This window comes from Chrysemys picta, chromosome 10 (assembly GCF_011386835.1).
Source record: "Chrysemys picta bellii isolate R12L10 chromosome 10, ASM1138683v2, whole genome shotgun sequence".
NCBI classification, from domain to species: Eukaryota; Metazoa; Chordata; order Testudines; family Emydidae; genus Chrysemys; species Chrysemys picta.
In genome coordinates, this window is record NC_088800.1 from 11163205 (window position 1) to 11176985 (window position 13781).

Consider the following 13781-nt stretch of genomic DNA (forward strand, 5'->3'; position numbering starts at 1 on the left):
ATCTTTACCCCACTGAAGTCAGTTGAAATTTTGCCATTGACCTCAATGGAGTCAAGATTTCACCCCTCGGGTAATTGAGATCAGAATCTAAGCCCTAATTCAGCAATGCATGCCTAACTTTAAGCATCTGAATCATCCCATTACAGTCAATGGGACAACTCATGTGCTTAAAGTTAGGCACAGGATTAAGTTCATTGCTGAACCTGGGCTTTGTTCTTAGGGAATATTTTATCGGACTAGTTTGAGAATATTTTATAAAATGATGTTCCACCTCCCTCAGTAATTAACACATTATCAATGAATACATTTTACTCATTATTCAACTAGCCTATACAGATGGTTTAATAATATTCATCAAATAAATTAGTCTCAATTGTTTTCTATTTATCAGCAAGTGGATTATTCGCAGATAATGTTTTCAATTATTCAACCAGTTCTTGTCTTTAGCACTGTTACAGGGATACCCCTTCCTCTTAGGCCAATGCATTCTACCTAAATAACAATGGATAGACTTTTCAGACCAGGTTTCTTGTGCACTTTAATGATTTTTGGTTTTGATTTTTTTTCTTTTTAAATCCCCATTTTTATTCCATCCTATTCTTTTATTTTCCATTTTCCATCATTACAAGAGATACAACTTTGCTTAATTTTCTACACTGGCAAATTGCAATGTATTAATATTCCCTTTGCTATAGAAGGTCATTATTTTGCCGAAGTGCTTTGTATAGTGTAATGCTGCCACAAAGCCTTTTAACTAATTTGTGTCTGCTTCCTTATTCTGCATCTTACTGCTTTCAACAAGTATGGAAATGTAGCTAAACTCATGCCCTCCATGACATGGGCAACTGCTTTACAAAAGTGCAATTTGGAGAGCTATTTTCATACCTGAGAGATAGTTGCTTTACCAGTAGGCCTTGTACTACTTTCGGATTAGACAAAAGGTACAAGTCTTATGATAGTGGTACCTACCTATGAGTTTGCATTATCATTTCATAAGGCAAAACAGAAGGTGATATAAGCCCACTGCCATTCCTTGGTTTTTGACGGAACATATTCATCAAAAAAGCATGCAGTCCCCTGAGCTTGTAGCCATATGCTACAGGAAAATGTCACCAGTTAAAGATGTATTCATTTGCTGTTTTGAAAACTCTGTTTGATATTCATGCATTCCAAGTGTTTTGACCTAGATTTCTGTAGAGGCATTAGATCCAGTACTGAACAGGAAGCTAGACAGCTGTTGCTTGTGTAGTCAAAGGAAGAATCTAAAGAAAAAAAAAAGAATAAAAAAAAAGAAAACATTTATTAATGCATGCCAACATTTTGCAGAGCCAATATGTTTAATACTAGATTAACTAATATAAGCATATGGGGATGCATTTGTTGCAAAGCTTTAAAGAAAAGAACAAAGAAAAAAGTTGGATGTTTCTAAAGTTCACACAGAATAGAATTTGCTCTTTCTCCTATAAATGAAAGCATGGTGAAATGGCAACATACTTTAATTATAAGCTACTTGCTAATGTCATAACATTTCGGTTTTTTCGGCTAGATTATAGTGCAAGTCTCTCTGCACACATCCTGGCTAATCTGAAAACCTACAGGTAACAGAAAATCTTCTGGACTTCTACAACTCTCACATCCTATTCCACCTCTGAGTCTCACCAAAGATTTGTTCATTGCAATTGTGGATTTGTTTATGGACAATCCAGTTACAAGAGAGACATTATATAAATATCTGTACTTGCTTATTGAACATTGGTATTACATCCATAACAGTAGTATAGAGGGTTATATCATTGGGTTTACCCAGGTATAACTCCTTTGAGTCATTCTTGATTTACAAGTGTAAGTAAAACTAGAATTCTGGGTGTTCTGGGGCATTACAATGACCAATATTAGCAGCCAATGCTTATTAAAGAAATTGCTGTATATAAAAGTTGAATATACCAAGTTGAATTATTCATTGGCCATAATATTTGTTGCACATTTAAACCTCTTGTCAGTTCACAAATTCTTAAGTAAAGATAGTCCAAAAATGGGGAGAAAAAATTTGCAAATATTGTCATGAAAATGTTTTTCATTTTCCATTGTAAAAAATGTTTAGAAAATTTCCAGTCAACTCTATTCATCTTTTTCTTTCTTCTTCTTTTTTTGTTTTGTTTTGTTTTGTTTTGTTTACCAAACAAATATCAGCCTGTGGTTTAGGTCTGTTAGGGTGTGTGATTGTTCACGTTATCTTTTTTCTTGCCTCTGGATGATTCAATTTATTTAACAGGAGAATAATGAATGAAGAAGACTAAAGAGCTAATACTACCATTCCGGGTGAATTTTTGGATGAGTAATCAGTTTTGCTAACATTCCTGAAACTTTCTAGAATTGAAAGTATTTTCATGAATGCTAGCAATCCGATAAATACTCACAAGTAATTAATAATATGCAAACTCAACATTTTATTTTATTTAGAAAAGAATTCTATGATTTGCCTTTTATATAATTTGACCAACTCTGCTATATGCCTCATATGTATTGTGTTCTATATAGATGTACACTGGAGATGGACCCAAGCCATGGAATTTGGATCTGAACTGGAATTAGTTCCAAATCTAATGTTTATCTGTTTCAGTTCAAATTTCTGATTTAGTTCACTATTGATGCAGGTCTATGTCACGAAGTGTAGCTGTGGATCTGAATCCTGATTTGAATTTTCCCAGAGTTTGGAAGGGGGAAGTTTATCTGGAATTCAATTTGAGGCCCACATCTATCTGTCACAGAACATCTCTACATACGGTCTAGCCGGCATCACAGACTTTATACTACACATACCGCAAACGGAGAAACACTTAATGAAGCGAGTTAAGAAGGGCCATAGAAAGGTCACAACATGGATAGGGAGGGATTGAGGAGCAGTGAGAAAATAAGCTTGGGAATGTAGGAGTTTATACCAAGAATGTTAAGAACAAGGATGGTCATAAACTTAAAAAAAAAAAAAAAAGGAAAAATAAAATAAATATGCTATAAAAGCATCTGTCTAGCTCCATGTGAAATGCTCTCTTCTGCAATTGAACAGTGCCAGGGTAGAAGTTTTGGAATCTCCTCATTCAGAGTAAAGTCTTTGCACATAGCCATTAATCCTGTATAATTGCAACGCTAAAGTTTTCTCCATGCAGAATACTGGAGCAGCCGTGATTACTCAGTGGCAGTTTGACCTATGTGTGCAAATCAAGTGTGTGTTTCTATTCTCTCTCCCAAATCATAGAGCAAGTTACATCACAAGTTGCCATTTCTTCCATTTTTATGGTCTACGTTTGCAAAATTGTTCCATATGGTTAATCTTAAAATGCATGGAAGATATAGATGCTTCGTCTGGCCTCTGTATTAATCAAAAACATGTCACTCTGTCAGGAAACACTAACTTTTTACAGTGAAAGGGTTAGCTGAATAATGGTGATAATTCTTCACTATTAACAGACCTTACACATAACTACTACAGCCTGCACCAGTTTAGAGCTCAGCGTAGTATGCTGTATCGCAGCCAGTTTGAAAAGATGGATTTAGAACAGTAGAGTCAAATACATTTCATCTTGGAATTTGTCTGCCTAATTTACTCATGTTACTGTTACAGATATACCAAGATAGTTGATGAAGCAGTTGTGTACTGTATTTACTCTCTGCGTTGCCGCACACAGAAGTGATTCATAGAATCACAGGAGTTACAGATGGTAGAGCCATATTAGATCATTCAATCCATCTCCCCGCTGATGCAGAATTGCTTTCTACAGGTGCAGTACATTTTCTAGTGTTTTGTCTGGTCTAGTTGTAAAAGTCCCCTAACATGGGATTTCCACCACTTCCCTTGGGAGACTACTCCACAGTTTAGTAATCTTCAATTCTCATCTTTCAAAATTGCCACTGTCAAGAGACAGGCTAGGGAACTAGATGGACCATTGATTTGTACTCAGATGGTAATTCCTCTCTTCCTAATCAGTAGTGAACCTGAATGAAGATGTTGTGTCATCAAAGTTGGCTGTCACTCATGGACACATCTCAGCTTCATAGTAGCAGAGTTGTTATTTTATTTTTTTTTGGAAGTTATACTTAGGCTTTACAAGCCTAACAATTTGTGTACTCTCCTCCTCTCTGGCCTCCCTGATACTCCATTCCAGTTTATACAAAATATTGCCACTAAGATCATCTTCCTCACAAAACCATTCCCCTCTTTGAAGCTTCCCACTGGCCCTCCACTCCTCCAGTGCACCAAGTTCAAGTTCCTTGTCCTCCCTTTCAAAGCCCTATATAACTTTGCCCTTTCCTCCCTTTCGGTCCTTGTCACCTTCCGCACCTCCCCACACTCTGCCAATGCTGGTAGCCTTGTTGTCTCTTGTGTCTACTTCCTCTACAACCACCTCTATGTTTGCTTCCATGCCACCTACTATTCATGGAACAACTTCTCTGAGTTGGTCCACCAGACCTGTGCTCATTCACATCACTCCTGAAGACCTATGGTGACACCTAAAAAAACCTAGCTAATACTGGCAAAAATGAGAGGTAACTGGAAACAGTCCATATACTTACCTATCAGAGTTTTAAGACTTACGTATTAGTGGCATACATGGGATCTTCAAGTCCCACTTCAGTCCGTGGGAGTTGTGCTTTCTTACAGGAAGGCTGAATTTGTCCCCATGTCAGAAATAACTAGGAAAGGGAAAGCAAGCTTAGGTAAAATAAGAAACAACTCAAATTTTGAGGCAAACCCTCCATGCAGTAAAAAGACGTGCATTAGAGAGATGGATAGATGGATTAGGTATAGGTCACCTCTGTACTTCCAAAGGGCCTGATCCAGAAGTGGAAGCAGCAAATAGAGAAGAAAGACAGTGCTACCAGTAATTCCAGCCCATCTGGGAGTAACCAGTCCAACCAATCACTTAGTAAATCCTTATCTGATGAGATTTCCTGCCCAATTTTGTACACTCAAGAGGTTCAGGGAGTTCAGATCTGGTTTGGCGGTTGAATTGGTACTTCTCCCAAGCAAACCCCCCAAGATTCACCAGTCACTAGTAATAAATGAAATTCTTTACAAGGTAATGGTTGTTTTGTAGACTGTGAAATAAATTGGTGGTGCCAGTCCAAGTCCTAGGAGACAAGTGACTATATCCCAAAGCCATCACTAGCTTGTTAGCAATCTCAGCAATGGAGCCAGTGACTGAATGTACATGGAGACTCAACTGATCTCTCAATCACAATGGGGTGGGGAAACATACACTGGTGCTGCTGTACCTACCCTGATGCTAAGCGGAGAGAGAACTTGCAGTTTGTAGGGCTACTGATCTAGTATCTTCATGCATTGGCTCAACAGACCTTTCTATGGGGCTGTCAGTAGAAGGGTGAGTTGATTGGAATGCAGTATGTACAATGAGACTGCATCCATCCATCTCTTCTCTGCTAGCTTATTCACCTGCTCTGCCAGGTGTTCTCATTAGCCATATGTACAAATATTTGTCTAACTTTTTATCATTCTGTTTTTATGTGTTTAAGAAAAACTGGAGCCAATCTCTGTGTGAAAATCAGCTTTTGAAGGGTTCCTTTTCACTGCCGGTAGCTGGAGCCTATTTTAACAGCCTCTGTTGTGGTTGGCTGCTATCTTAGAGACACATTTCTTACAGCTAAGAACTAAGCTAATGAAAAAAAAAAAGAGGGGGGCATATGGATGAGATATTGACCTTCCACATATTGCATGTTTGGCCAATATGTACGAATGAAACAGACACTAAGGTCCATAATCTCCCCTTGGGGAAGCAATATGAATCCCATTAACACTCAATGGGAGGATAAGAAAGCATTCAAGAGCCTGTCCCTACAATCATGCTAAGCACAGAACTCCCCCTAAAATCAATGGAAGTCCTGTTTGTGACAGAACTTCAGGATTGGATATATCATGAATTTTACTAAATGAACAGAGTCAGACTCATAAGATTTGGAAACAGCTGATGAAAAAACTTTAAGAGGCTCCAAGATTCCATCCCAGTTCACATATAAAAGTTTGAGTGCTTATTTGATGCTTACCCAGACATCTTTGGCCTGGGAATTGGAGAAAATGAACAAGATCAGACCTTCCTGTAAGATTTCTAATATATGCTGAGTTTCAGCCAGATCAATAAGAACGTGAGAATAGCTTCCGACTAACAGCAGGAGGTGCAGAGGGACCGGAGGTTAAATGAACTTTTTTCAAAGCTCTAGAGACATGTTGCATCTCAATTTTTAGTCACCTATTTTTTTCCCTTTTTCTCTTAGTAGAATCAATTCACCTATTCAGGTTCAGCATTAGCTGGATTCCAATCTTTTGCCTGCAGTTCCTAATGCCATACCATATATTATAATTCCTGTGCAGAATGCTACATGGCATCTCCCCAGCTCAAGGGGGTTTATTTCAGCCCTACAGTGAAGGGAAGACAGAGTGGTGATCCTCTGGTCCCAACTCCTTCCCTGAATGTTTCCATCCCCTGCACAGTCCCACAAAGAAAACTCCAAAGCTGGATTATGGAAGGGATGGGCACTCCCCTGCGAAGAGGGAAGAGGTAGATTATCTCCACAGTGGACAGCACAGGATAGAGTGGCTAGCAGAAGACCATATGCCAGTGGATTGGCTTTAGCTAATTAGCTAAATCACTAGATTGTTAGGCTAGTAGACTACTTTTGTCTGTGCAGAAAAGAGAGCTGAGATTCATAAAAACATTGTATATGCAGACCCAAATCCTCTGGCCAAAATTTTCAAATCCAACTGTCCTAATTTAGGCAGCCAACTCCAGCACCTCTGAAAATCAGGCTCCTTTTTAGGTACCTAATGGGGAAATTTTCACAGAACAGTTAGCTGACCATTGATTTTCAGTGGGAGTTGGGTGCTTAACTTCCATTTGTGCCTTCCTTTGAAAATCTCCCCATAAACCTGGATTTGGGTGCTTATGTTTGGCTGTTGATCTAAAATGTTGAGCTGTATGTTTTACTAAACAGAAATATTGTGCCCCTCCATTCACTTACCAGAAATAATTTTGGAACGAGTGCCTGTAATTCTTCGTTCTCAGTCTTTGGAATCGTATATACAGATGGCTCTTTCAGCATCATGGGAACACAATGATGCTCTCAGCCTGCTTCCTGGTTGTCTCTGAAATGTTGCAGTCTGCAAAAGAAAACATTGTAGTGACTTTTTTTTTCCAGAAGTGCAAGGAACTAAATAATTATCTTCACTCCCATAATTTATGCAGCATATGATTACTGTGTAAAGTACCAAGATTGAGAGGTCAAGCGGGCTTCCAAGTGGCATTCACGGTCATATATCATTCTGTATTTAGCACAGAGTGCTTTCTAGAAAATGAAGCACCAATAGCAATGGTTCATCTAAAATTTTAATCTTAAGAGCCCTAGCGCCTGATTTGCATTTATACATTTAAAAATTACATTTGCATCTACTGCAAGGCCCCTTACGTTGCTGAAACTCTGTAAAGCAGCCTTAAGGTAAATAAAAATCTGGCCCCTAGTTTTATAAAGTCAGCTCCATTTGTTTACTTACACATGATGGGCCTGTTTCATGGCTGCATCCAAGCTCAGTTTGGTATAAAATTCAAGGAGAATGGGGAGGCAAAAATGGCTTTAGATCACCTTCGCACTGCCCTTGTGCTGAGGCTGGCCAGTGGGCCAGTTTGGCACAGAAGAGAGCAGCCTCAAGGCTATTCTAACTTGCATTCAGCTGCCTATGACCCCAAAGGGCCATTCCAACTGTTGGGAATAGCCAGCGTGCAGTAATGCTCTGACCAGACCCCTTTCCCTTGGGATCACCTCAGGTATTCATCCTGTGCTAGAGACTGAGATTAGGAATGGCATAGCATCAAAAGGTCCACTTTACACCACATGGGATTCCCCCCTGTATTAGGGGAATTGCAGATAGCTGCAGCCTCCTACATGAGTGCCCCTTTATGGTAGCAAAGCTAGTAAAAAGGGATGGAGCACCAAGAGTTTCCATCATTTGTGCATACAATGATAGAAATTAAACCAATTTTTACAAGTGGATTTCTGTGCAAAGTCTAGTATTTGCACACCTATCTGATGGACTCTGTCACCTGCACGTACTGGATATTAGTGTTCAAGAAGCGTACACATAGCGGTATATTCACATTCACAGTTCTATTTGCAAGACTGGAGGTTTCACTGCTTTGTGAAATCAGGCTCTCAGATTAAATTTGTTAGATTCACTGCTCACTATTGGCCATTTGCACTCTAAAAAAAAAAAAAAAATCCATTCTGCAAGGGTGACCGATAGTCACTGAATTTAGAGAGTCATCCACATACCAAGACAAGTTACGTCTTCAGATCAAAACTGAAGGCCTTACTAGAGGATATACTTTAGTCAAACACAAGTTATTGGGCTCAATACAGAGGTAACCGGATGAAATCCTATGACCTGTGCTATGCAGGAGGTCAGACCAGATAATCTAATGGTTCCTTGTGGCCTTAAAATTTGTGAATCTATGAATTAACCCAGTGGCCAAGAAGAACTGAGCATAACTTATTTGTATACATAATGTTTACGTGTGCATGTATGTGTGTATCAATGAGAACTTGCTGAAGCCTGCTGAATTAGGTTGCCCTTTGCAATGTTTTGAGATAGTAAATCCAGTTTTTCCCGTATATAGAGTAGCCAAAATAAATCCTACCCTTCCTCGCTAGGTCGGAGCTATATAAAGCAATTGCATTGTTTTCCTTTAAATGTCAGCTCCTTCAGAAGAAGAAGGAAGAGTGGGAAATTAAAAGTGTCTGGCCAAAAAAGGGGAGGGGACAAGAGAAGGGATACATCAGTCATCCTCGCTGGACAAAATCTTCTGCTTTGCTGATAAGAGAGGAATGAAAGACTTCCTTAAAAAACAGAACAGGGGCCCAAGGGGCTGGGGGTAGGTGAGGAAATACCCAGTGCTGTAGAAACCCTAACAAACAAACAAGATTGTGGTTGCAAAAAAGTAAGACCCTAGTGTCAGTGATAAGGCAAGTGGGGGAGGGGAGAGCCAATTCTCCTGACCATTCTTCCGTTTGTCTGGACTGACAGATTTCACAGGTCCAGCAGTCGCATCAAAAACACCCTCGGCCTCTAGATGAATGAGCTGTTTGTTTTTCTTGCCGATGGCTTGATAAGAGGTCGCAGGATGTGTTCATTTTTTTTTCTCTTTCTGTTTTTTTTTTTTTTTTAAATTAAACAATAGGGCAGGAGAGAGAAGCCCCAACCCAGTCCCAACAGGTCCCTCGGTCCCCCATGCTGCCTCATTTCCTGCCTTTTTGATGCAGACATCCCTCTTTTGTTTTCCCACTGCCTGGCCAGCGCGTGTCAGTGCTGCAGCCACCAAACAAATACTGTTTTGCCAGCTCCACCCCATGGCCCACCCCACCTACCGCCGCCCGCCACCCCTCACGGATGGCTTGCTTCCTGAGGATGGGAGGTCACTGCCAAGCCGCCGCCACCCTCACAGGAAGAGATAGAAGGCCTGCGCCTGTATGAGCGGAAGCGACGGGAAACCCCTGCAGCTGCCAGATTGCGCTATTCGTGGTCAGCCGGCAAGCGTCCGAGGTGTTCCATAGGGCTGCAATAGAGCCTTCCTGTCAGGAGGCCTTGGCCCCGCCATTGCTTGAAATTAATGACAGGCTAACTCCTACAGACACTCAGGGGAAGTTCTGGGATCAAAAGATAAGCCCTCCTCTACTTCATCTGCCCCAGGGCTTTGCTGCTTGAACTTCTATGACATGCCAGTGAAAGTTGGAAGCAAAGTGGACTCACTCATCAGCTCTGCCCATCTTGGCTGATTGAAGCTTCTCCCACCCACCCCACCCCACCTGCCCACCCATTCTATTTCCTTACCTGCAAGAAAAAGCATCACCACAGCATCACATTTCCAATGGGCAGGAAGGATGGAAGCTTTTATCTGGGCTTAAATACTTGAGCATCTCCTTTAAAACACAGTTTTCAGTGGATTCATTTATTTGAGACACTGGAATCACAGGTGGCTTCAGGGTGCCAAATTTGGATTTTTGACACGCACACATACACACACACGCGTGCGCGCGCATCACCTCACCAACATGTGGGTATTATCAGATCAGTGTTTTTGATTCAGGCTGCTTGAAAAATGGGGAACATATGCAAAATCCAGATCTGGGTTTGGAGTTTGGTTCGGGTTCATCTCTATGATTTATTTTTTGTATACCATGTCTCTTCTTTTAGGGAATGTCCTGCTAGCAGTAAGGGCAGCAGTGAGCACTTTTGATAAATCTAGACTCCTCTTCTGTGGCAGTAGGGGTGAGGGTGACCCTGGCAGTGGAACTGGTGCAGCTCTACTGTGTATGGTGGGAAGGTGGAATACAGGAACTGCACACTGGTTGCAGATCCCCTGACTGGAAGGGAGCCTGGCTCCATGGGAGCTCCCTTTATGGCAGCATTCAGGGTGGGAAGGGCAGCGTGGGGGAAGGTGCTGCCCCTGCCTGGATCTTCCAGCTGGGTTAGGATTCATGTGGCTACCCCACATCTCCGCAGGGCACATTCTCCCCTGGCAGGCTGCAATCTGCCCTAGGCTAGATCCTGGGTTATGGCCAGGCCCTAAATTTCTGGGAACTGACCAAAAAAATGTTTTCCCCAGAGGGTAGAGACACCTGTGAATCTAGTTGCTAGTTTCCTTACATTCAACCCTCACCTGAAGGCCCATCACTATAGTTACCTCTGTAAGGATAGCACATTGTTTTCACAAAGGTTTTTATGTACGTCCACAGGGCACTGAAAGAGTTAAAGGAATTATTCAGATAGGCAAATCATAACAGTAAAATAAAACCATCTTCCTGAGGTCAGCATCTCTGCAGAGCAACGCAGAGGAAGAGGTGTAGGAGTCCAATGCTGATTAAGATACCACATGCTGAGCAGGAATCAGTTTAAACACTTTACACTGTTACCTGCTCAGCAGGAGGGATCTGAATTCACATTTGGTGATTAGGCCATATTTATATCTCAGCTCAGCTAGACTCTACCCACTGGCCTGATGAGTAGATTGTATAAAACTCACACCAATCGCTTCATGTTAACCTGAGGAGTGATGAAAGTTTTCACAGGTAGTTTGGATTTCTGAATATGTGGGTGGCCAGTGCCCGTTTGTCCAAGGATGTATTATGGGTAATTGACAATCCACCCACACTGCCTCCTTACCCATTCCAGATGAGTCATGCAGCAAGCGGAGCCACATCTAATTAGTACTCATTTATTGGCACAGACAACCAAAGCGATAATCTGGTTTCTGAGGAAGGGAAATTATTTGTGTATATACGTGTGTGTGTGTGTGCACGCACAAAAATACACACTTACCTCCATACACATACTTGATATAGATATAGATATATAAATACAGATTTAGACAGAGATATGCATATATATATTGATATACATCAGGGGTGGGCAACGTTCGGCACGCGGCTCGCCAGGGTAAGCACCCTGGCGGGCCGGGCCAGTTTTATTTACCTGCTGACACGGCAGGTTCGGCCGATCGCGGCCCCCACTGGCCGCGGTTCGCCGTCCCGGGCCAATGGGGGCGGCAAGAAGCCGCGGCCAGCACATTGCTCGCCCGCGCCGCTTCTCACCTCCGCCATTGCCCCGGGACGGCAAACCGCGACCAGTGGGAGCCGTGATCGGCCGGACCTGCGGACGGGGCGGGTAAACAAACCGGCTCAGCCCGCCGGGGGCTTTCCCCACACAAGCGGCAACCCCAGTTTGAGAAACACTGCTTTACATTCTGTTTAAGGTTCCTGCTGTTTAAATAATATAAATAATGTCATTTCATTTTGTTTTTTAGGCTGGCATCCCTTTTCCTGTATTTTATATTCTTTTATCTATACTACATATATATTAAAGACACTAAATCTTTCATTGACAAAAAATCACTAAATAAAAAAGGCAGATGATGTAAATTATAAATAGCAAAAATTATTATCCTGTTGGTAATGGGTAAATGCATGGGGTGAATGAGAAAATAATCTCACCTGTGCAGTCTGGAAGACTAGGGTCTCACAGGAATTTTGGATTTGCATGACTTCTGCTCACAGACATGTGTGTCATTGGAAATAAATCCTTCATTTTGGACCCATTTTAAGACCATAAATCTTGATTATTAAAATTACTAATGTAAGGATGGATTATGGGGTTTTGTTGTTGCTTTCTTTGTTCGTTTACTGCTGTAGGCAGTGAGGTTAATGCAGGGGAATGGGGCCAGGCTGTACTAGGGATAAAGCAGATGATCAGAATCAGGAAGTAGTGGCCGCAACTGGTGGAATTCTGGCTCACTCAGACAAAAATTCTTCTTGGTTGTCTATGGGACCAGCGCCTGTGCCACCTTTTGAAAGGGTGCAGTATGAGCTCCCCCACTGCTGATCTTGGACCAGCCCTTCTGGCTAATGTGGTAGGAGTCTAGCCAAGGCCCCACCTTTACTGTGCCCCTTGTTGTGCTAAGTACTGTAGTGAGAGTCTCTGGGATAGGTGGGAGCAAGAGGTGGAAAAAGTTCCCTATTAAATCTTAGGAATTTTGAAATAAAAGGGTTTTTTTTTTGGTTAAAAAAAACCCATTGAAGCAGCAGCTTTTCTTGAGAAGGGGTTGGCTTCAATGAATTTTTCAATTAGAAACATTTTCGGAAAAATTTTGGGAAAAACCTTTCACTTCCTTATGGCATTTTTCCTATTGTGAAATAACCACATTTTAACAGGCCTCCTTTATACCTCTTTCCATGCTGCTGTGAGTAGAAACAGGTCTTGTTTCAAGACCTGCTCAATAAATGTGTCATGAGGGTCCTTCGGTAAAATGTCACACCTGCCTAAAATTGAGTGCCATATTGAACCCTCAAGCCACAAAACATGGTTCTTTCCTTGCCATGGGCTACTATGATGACAGAACAGGATCCCTATTTTAAAAAAATCTCCCAGTGAATCTCCTCCTACCAGCTTGGAATTATTCTCTCTTTACCTCAGGGGTTGTAGACTGGCAAAGGAGCCTGCTGTCTGACCGTGGTATGTGCCAAGTCTTGTTCCTGTAAAGCAGTGTTTCCCAAACTTGGGACGCCGCTTGTGTAGGGAAAGCCCCTGGCGGGCCGGGCTGGTTTGTTTACCTGCCGTGTCCACAGGTTCGGCCAATTGCGGCTCCCAGTGGCTGCGGTTCCCTGCTCCAGGCCAATGGGAGCTGCTGGAAGCGGCGCGGGTCGAGGGACGTACTGGCTGCTGCTTCCAGCAGCCCCCATTGGCCTGGAGCAGCGAACCGCGGCCAGTGGGAGCCGCGATCGGCCGGACCTGTGGACGGGGCAGGTAAACAAACCAGCCCGGCCCGCCAGGGGCTTTCGCTACACAAGCGGCATCCCAAGTTTGGGAAACACTGCTGTAAAGGATTCTTTGCACTCTAATTTTACTTTCAGTGGGGCACTGAGAGGCGGGATCATCCATTAGGATTAGTGATTGGCCAACCTCAAAGTGCACAGAGGATGGATTTATTCTGAAGATTATACAAACCATTTGTGTATGTACAACTATACTGGAGATTCCTAGAGAACAACTGTCACCAAGTAGCTAGTGCTTTCATCTTCTGCTCAGGCCAACCATTCAGCACTTCTGATTCCAGTGCCATCTAAAACTGGATAGTGCAAAGGTGCTCAAAATTGACAAATAATGCGTGGGGGTGGTATTCACGGTGTTGCAAACCTCTCAAAAAGTTTGTTTCAGGATCAGTTTGATT

General features: G+C 42.1%; 1 long non-coding RNA gene across 1 annotated transcript; it reads right to left on the reverse strand.

Annotated features, from left to right (window-relative positions):
- Positions 1 to 472: 472 nt before the first annotated feature.
- LOC135973837 (uncharacterized) lies at positions 473 to 7169 on the reverse strand. The gene is made up of 3 exons (XR_010590876.1): positions 7030 to 7169; positions 4570 to 4689; positions 473 to 1262 (listed from the first exon to the last, which is right to left on the reverse strand). It is a non-coding gene; the product is annotated as an uncharacterized LOC135973837 (long non-coding RNA).
- Positions 7170 to 13781: the final 6612 nt, after the last annotated feature.